At 36.6% G+C, this 7,113-nt stretch overlaps 1 protein-coding gene across 3 annotated transcripts in view; it reads left to right on the top strand.

Moving 5' to 3' along the window:
* Positions 1 to 662: 662 nt before the first annotated feature.
* Positions 663 to 7,113, top strand: part of LOC145686730 (popeye domain-containing protein 3-like) — a 212,215-nt gene continuing 205,764 nt past the window's right edge. For all 3 annotated transcript variants that reach the window (XM_081760340.1, XM_081760341.1, XM_081760342.1), the window contains exon 1: positions 663 to 801. The gene's annotated coding sequence lies outside the window, so the exon portion shown is untranslated. The remainder of the gene's footprint in view (positions 802 to 7,113) is intronic.

The following is a 7,113-nucleotide window of genomic DNA, read 5'->3' as shown; positions in this document are numbered from 1 at the left end:
GCCGATAGCAGCGCTTGCAACGGAAGACTAGGGATCAAGTCAATGTAGCCTATCTATAGTATGTTTTGGCATGTATTTCAGAGAACTGAACCACCTTCGAAGATACACGGGAAGCAACTGCCCCCTTGTGCCCCGCTACGGGCGGACATACGCTCCAGTGTTTCTCTCAGACAGGTTTTTGCAGGTCACTGCCCCCCGGAGCTCTGAAAGCTCCCCTCCGGAGGAAACCAAAATAATACGTCTATAATATAATAATAAATAGAATAGTACCAGCAGTTCCCCCCTCCGAAACATTGTTTCTGAAAGAAACACTGCATATGCATAAACCAGCAATTGCTGCCTACTATTAGAAGAGGTATTACATTCATTTGTTATTTCTACTTCTTTAATTCTATGTAAATATATTCAGACTTGATCTATATTTTCTTCTCTAAAATATTTTGGAGGGATAAATCATTCTGTTCCCCAACCAGATACATACAATTATTTCACAAAAATAAATATACGTATAATTAGGAATAATAAAAGTAAACAAGCTAGTGAAAAAAAAAAATGAAAACTGAAATAAGTAAGTTCAAACTCACGTCACTAGGTGGCAGAAACGACCCGGCTTGAAGTGCCACGAAGCGACAATAAGTGGAACTATATCGGTAACTGCGTGTTTGATTTTCATCGAGCGCGTTTGTGACCCCAAGATGGCACGACAAATATCAGACGATTACGCGCTAAGTAATTCCTTCCAAGTGCATTTACAGCAACGCACAACGTTATTTGTTATTTGCAATTGATTTGCTGGTTCTGGTAAGTACTAATTTTATTTCCACTTCTTAAAATCATTTGTATAACTTAGGTTGTTTCCTGGAGTTCAAATAAACAATGATTATAAGATATCGGAAAAGGTCACGTAAAGATTCTAGCAGACGATGCATTCAGTAATGCAATTATCAGTGATGTTTTAAAATCATTTTCTGTTCTGAAGTGATGTGTGAAATGCTTTTTTAGTGAGAAAGATACAGTACATTACAGTACTTCAAATACGTAGTACAATATGACAGTACTTTATCATAGAAAGACGTACAGGCGCCAATCCAGAACTTACTTAAGTGGGGGTTAGACATTTGTCATTTTGTCACGTGGCATTCTGTCCTTCGTAAAGTATACCCAAATGTTACAATTGTCATTTTTGTATATTGTAAATTTGAAAACTCGAGGATTCTGTACCATCAAAGCCTCTTTCGGATTCGCGCCTGAAGACCGTGTCCTTTAACTGAATGTTTTAGATTTATTGCGTGTTTATTCAGCAGCGAGGTTATATGAGATTCGGACCTATATTTTAAGGTGGAATCCGAACCAATTTAAAGCTTTTAAATGTTAGAGCTCTTTCACTAGGAATCGAACCTAGGACCACACACACCAAAGGCATACGCTATTCACTGAACCAACGGAAAGGATTAAATATATTTAGGGCTCGTTGCTTTTATATACGTATAAAGAAATGAACCCTAAGATATTCGGCAAGAAGATACTTTTAAGTGAAGGGTTCTGCAGTTCAAATCATTATTATTACTTAGATTCTGCCTTTCGGCAGGTCCTGGGACTAATGAGGATTCTTTTATTTTCTTCTTCTTAATTTTCAGTTTGAGTTTGGTATTGTTTCCTCCATGTTTCTCGATTTTCGGCTTCCTCTTTTAACTCCCAATATTTTCTTCTATTTTTCAAATCATCGATCACTTGTGTTCTTCTTCTTTCTATACCTCGCTTTCCTTCCATCTTTCCTTCTATGGCGGTATGAAGAAGACAATTTCTTCGCAAGATGTGTCCAATCCAATTGATCTTCCTACGAAGAATGCTGGCTAAAAGCGCCCTCTTCTCTCCTATCTGTTTCAAAACATCGTTTGTTGCTCTCTCTGTCCATTTTATCTTCTTCATTTTCCTCCAACAGCACATTTCGAAGCTCTCTAAATATTTCATCTCTAACTTCCGTAATGTTAAAGTCTCTGAGGCATACAGTCCAATACTCCATATATAGCACCTGACCAATTTCTTTCTTAGTCCAATATTAAGCCTGCTAGTTAAGAGTGATCTTTTCTTGTTGAATGCTTCTTTGGGTATAATAATTTTTGACCTGATCTCTTTGGTGCAGTAGGCGTTTTTCGTCCAACTACTTCCCACATATTCGAATATTTGAAATGATCGACCTCTTCAAGTACTCTTTGTTCTACTCTGACCCGTTAAGGGCTCATTTTCCACGGAATATTTTCATGAATTTCGATTTTTAGATGTTGATTTAAATTCCATATAGTTTCCCAGTGTCAACTACTTTGTCAATCATCTCTTGTAGTCCTTCTTCGGTTCTAGCTATAATAACCGTATCATCCGCATACCTTATCTTGTTAATGATTTTCATCCCAATCTTGAAATCTCCAATTTCCATTAATGCTTCCTTCATCAAACGTTCACTGGAAATGTTGAATAATTGGGGCGACATATTACATCCTTGTGTGACTCCTCTTCCAATCTCCACACTATTGGTTTCTCCTTCATTCAAGCGAAACTTCACTCGTTGTCGTATGTACAGGTTGCGAATGAGTCGTCGGTCTCTCCACTTGACTTCAATTTCTGTAAGTATTAGTTCTAATCATATGAAATGAAATTTATACAATTTATTTACTTCTTAGAGACAGATGATTAATGAGTGCGAATGACTAGCAAGGACGCCGATCCTGGGGGTCCCGCCCTCCAAAGCTGCAGTGGGCCCCTTTATTGTATTTAAGAATATGCAATATTTGGCATTCTAATTTGAATGCAATTTGTCTTAAAATCCTCATATATGCCTTCTGCATGTGGATGCCCCTCCCCCAAAATTACAGAGAAATCGGCGCCCTTGATGACTAGGGAATAAGTTACGGAATAAAACCGTGAGAGAATCGTGACTAAATCCATAGACACAAATTTTAGGGTGCCACAAATTCCCATGTCTTGGAATTGAACTAAGAACTCCTCACACCAGAGGTTGTTTTTTTTCTTTACCGTTTGTTTCACGTGCAAATGCTTTACCACTAAACTATTTGTTCTTAAAACGACTACCGAATATACTTCAGCCTTGTCTGCTGCTCTAGTCGTTAATGCGAACAACTATGATGCAACTTGTGTTTCATTCCTGATGGGAAAACATTAAACACATTACGGTGAGTCGGATTTAACTTTAAATTATATAGGTCCAAGTTTCATACAGCCTCACTGCTGAAACGCGATTCTAAATTTCTACAAACAAACGAAAGAACAAACATACATACTTCAGTTTCTTGTTTAACTTTTTCTTCCACTTTGATTTCCTTCTTATTTACTTCTTCTTCTTCTTCTTCTTCTTCTTCTTATTATTATTATTATTATTTACTTCGAAAGGAACAGAACTGCAAATACATCGAGAACAATTTAAAACAAAAATTCTCTTCAGTATAACACGAACCACGATAGGTCTTGTCTCACGATCATGAGTTAACGTCTCAGATTGGTCGATCGAGTTAGCCAACAGCCAAACCCTTACCCAGCCGATATATAAAATCTGCTAACGTGAAACCTTACCCCGATAAAACCCACGAACACTATGATGTCCACCACACACTTACTTATCCGGGGATCGAACCAGACACACCCACGCACGAGGTAAATTCTGCACCACTGAGCCATGTATGCCGCGCTAAACGTGACAACAGTTCAAGAAGTGAATAACACAAAAGATAAAATTCACAAATTTCCGTTCATTCATATCGTCCATAATCCGTCGATAACATTTTTATCTATAACGTATCTATAACTTTTTAACGATAACTTTTATTAATAACTTTTATAACTTGTCCATAACTTTTATTTTTATCGATAACTTTTATTTTTATTTACAATTTCTATAATCCGTCGTCGATAACTTTTATTTATAACTTCTATAATCCGTCTTCAATAATTTTTATTTATAACTTTTATAATTCGTCGATAACTTTCGTTTTTATTTATAACTTCTATAATCCGTCAATAACCCTTATTTATAACCTTCATAATCCGTTGATAACTTTTATTTTTTATCAATAACTTATCTATAACTTTTTATTGATAACTTATTTTTATCTATATTGCTACACTTATACAGGTGCTTCATACGTACTTCATTATAATTATTTCATCCTATATTTCATCTATTTTTTAGATATCGTAGAACATCAATTATTTGATTTCACTCTCTTACATAATACCAATTGTGTACAGTACTTAAACCTAACGTCACTACATGTAACGAATCGCCTAGGACTCATAGTCATCATCATCATCATAGGTATTCTGCCTTTATTGGCAGGTCACTTGCCGCAGCTGAGAAGCTTCCGTGCTCCACGCTCCTCCGATAACCTTTTCGTCTTCGCGTATGATCTTTCTGTTTTAATATCATCCATTAATTGTAGTCTCCTTCGCCCCTCCCTCTCTTTCACGCCACCATACCTTCTAGGACGTCCCTCATGATACAATCTCTTCTTAGGCAATGCCCCAACCAGTTTCTCTTCCTCTTCCTAATAATATCTAAAAGTGTTCTTTTCTCACCCACCATTTCTAACACTCTCTCATTCGTTTTGCGCTCGACCCAACTAATTCTTTCTATTCTTCTCCACACCCACATTTCGAAGACTTCCAGTCGATTTTCGTCACCTTTACGTAATGTCCACGTTTCCGCCCCATAGTACAACACTCCACACGAAGCATTTTATGAGTCTTTTTCTCAACTCTTTATTCAAGGTCCCACAAAACAGACTTTTCTTCCTCCTAAAAGCTTCTTTCGCCACTCCTATTCTTGGTTTTATTTCACATTCGCACTTCATATCAACACTAATAATACTACCCAGATATCGAAAACTATTCACTTGTTCTATTTTCTCCTCTCCTACTTTTACATTTGACACAGAGCCCTTCGTTCCAATCACCATGGCTTTTGTCTGTCTAATATTTATTTTCATCCCATATTGTTCAAAGCCCTTTCTCATTTTAGGATTCATAGTAATGGATTATAATTCTACAATGCTGTTAGCCAGCGTCGTATTTCCGACTAGGCAAAATAGGGAAATTACCTAGGGCCGCAGAACTCAGAGGGGCCCGCAAAAGAAAAAGGAATCAACAATTGGAACAATTCTCTTTTCTAAATTATCAGACTTTGAATGCTGTTATGCTGTTAATTATGCTGTTCATAAGTGTCGGAAGTCTTATGGCTTTGTTCGCCCGGCTGTCGACAGATATCACAGCAAAAACTGTAAAAGATATCGAGATGTGCTTCTATGCAATTCTACGTCCCAAGAATAGGTTTAATCTCCGCCATTAACTCTCTATTCAAATCGGAAGTGGTTAAAATAAACTATTTCCAGTTTCAACATTTATCGCAATTGAACAAAATTGTATTAGATAGTGACATAATTCAGTGTCTCAAGAGAACTAATTATCACCATTTGCAAACACTGTACCAAAACCGGAAGTAGTTGACATTTACTACCACTTCCAGCATCAATACTGATTGTCATAGAGCAAAAACGGTAAGAAATATTGAGATGCAGTTTTCCTAAATCGATTCAGCTTACCAAGAGGAGGTTCCATTTCCTCCTATAACCTACTATTGAACCCGGAAGTGGTTCAAATTAACCTTTCCGGCTTCATAATTTATCACCATAGAACAGAAAAGGTATTAGAGATAGCGACAAGCAGCTTTCTGCAGTCGATTCAGGATGTCGACGGTACATGCCATCACAACCCGCAACACTGTACCAAAAGCAAAAGCGGTTGAAGTTTACTATTTCTTCCGGTTACAATGTTGACTTCCGTGGAGCAAAATTGGTAAGAGATGCATTTTTTTTTTTTTTTTTGCAATCGATTCCGGTTCTGAAGACTAGGTTTTATCTTGTCCCTTAACCATCTATTCAATCCGGAATTGGTTCTAATTAACTATTTCCGATTTCAACCTTTGTGGCTAAAGAACGCATAGCGAGTAACGGATTCAGCGTCTGAGGTACAGGTTCTATCTTTGGCCTTGTCAATCTATTGCTAACAATACTTATATTACTTCAAATTTCAGTATTGCCAAGTGAGCTTTGTAGTGGACCAACACCGTGTGCGTAGGTTAACTCGAGGTAAAAACTAGGGAGCCAGTCAGAACCCAGACTATGATAGGTACCCCATGAGTTTACTATAAACATTTATAAATATATAGGGTCTAAATAATAGGTTTTAATTATTTTCGTCACTCAAAAACTGGGGGACCTAGGCCCCCCGGCCCCGGACTAAATCCGCCACTGGACGTAAAACTCAAAGATTTCATTTCATTTCATTTTCAAATTTCAGTACTGAATTTCCAATTTGGAAGTCTACCTTAGTTTCACAATGGGAAATGAAATTCATATTTTACGTTTTCTTTGGTACGTTTCATTCTTACTCTAAAATTATAAACATACATTTTGTCAAAATGACTTCATAGTTCACACTCAACACTGGTCAGAAATGCTGCCTGACATCATTTACTAAACATCTACTAAACACAAAATTATTCTGAAGGTCACTAACATCTATTAACACAAAATTCATACTGGAAGAAAACCAATATTTATTACACAGAATTTTTACTGATTGTTGGCCTTTGTTATAATTGTCAACTTATTTTTATTTTAAACTTTCCGTGGTAACATTAGCTTGTACTAATGAGGCGTGCTTTTCCAACTGTATTGATTGCATCGTCTCTAGTTACCTACGTGAAATATAATTTGGAAAAGCAACGAAAAAATATAAACAAGTATTTATGGTTTCAGTTTTGTCAACAAGCGGTATCTAGAATCAAAATTAACAATGCCATCTAGGGAATTGACAAATAATCTCCGATATTTTCACACTAGAATTTATGTGCTACCTGAAAACAGTAAGATTTTAGATGCCTATGTTCAAAATGAGTTATATAAGAGATTTGCAATTTCTGCGGTGTGCAGTTCTTATAGTTCTACGAAAAATAAAGGACGATGTGAAATCCTATTCAGAAGATTGAAGTCAGAAAATGGCGTCGATTTTAAACGTGCTTTAAAATATCTGAAAAGTTACTTA

Source organism: Thermobia domestica, chromosome 5 (genome assembly GCF_964235325.1).
Source record: "Thermobia domestica chromosome 5, izTheDome1.hap1.1, whole genome shotgun sequence".
Taxonomy (NCBI): domain Eukaryota; kingdom Metazoa; phylum Arthropoda; class Insecta; order Zygentoma; family Lepismatidae; genus Thermobia; species Thermobia domestica.
The sequence above is the reverse complement of the archived record's forward strand: the minus strand, read 5'-3'. Positions and strand labels throughout refer to the sequence as shown.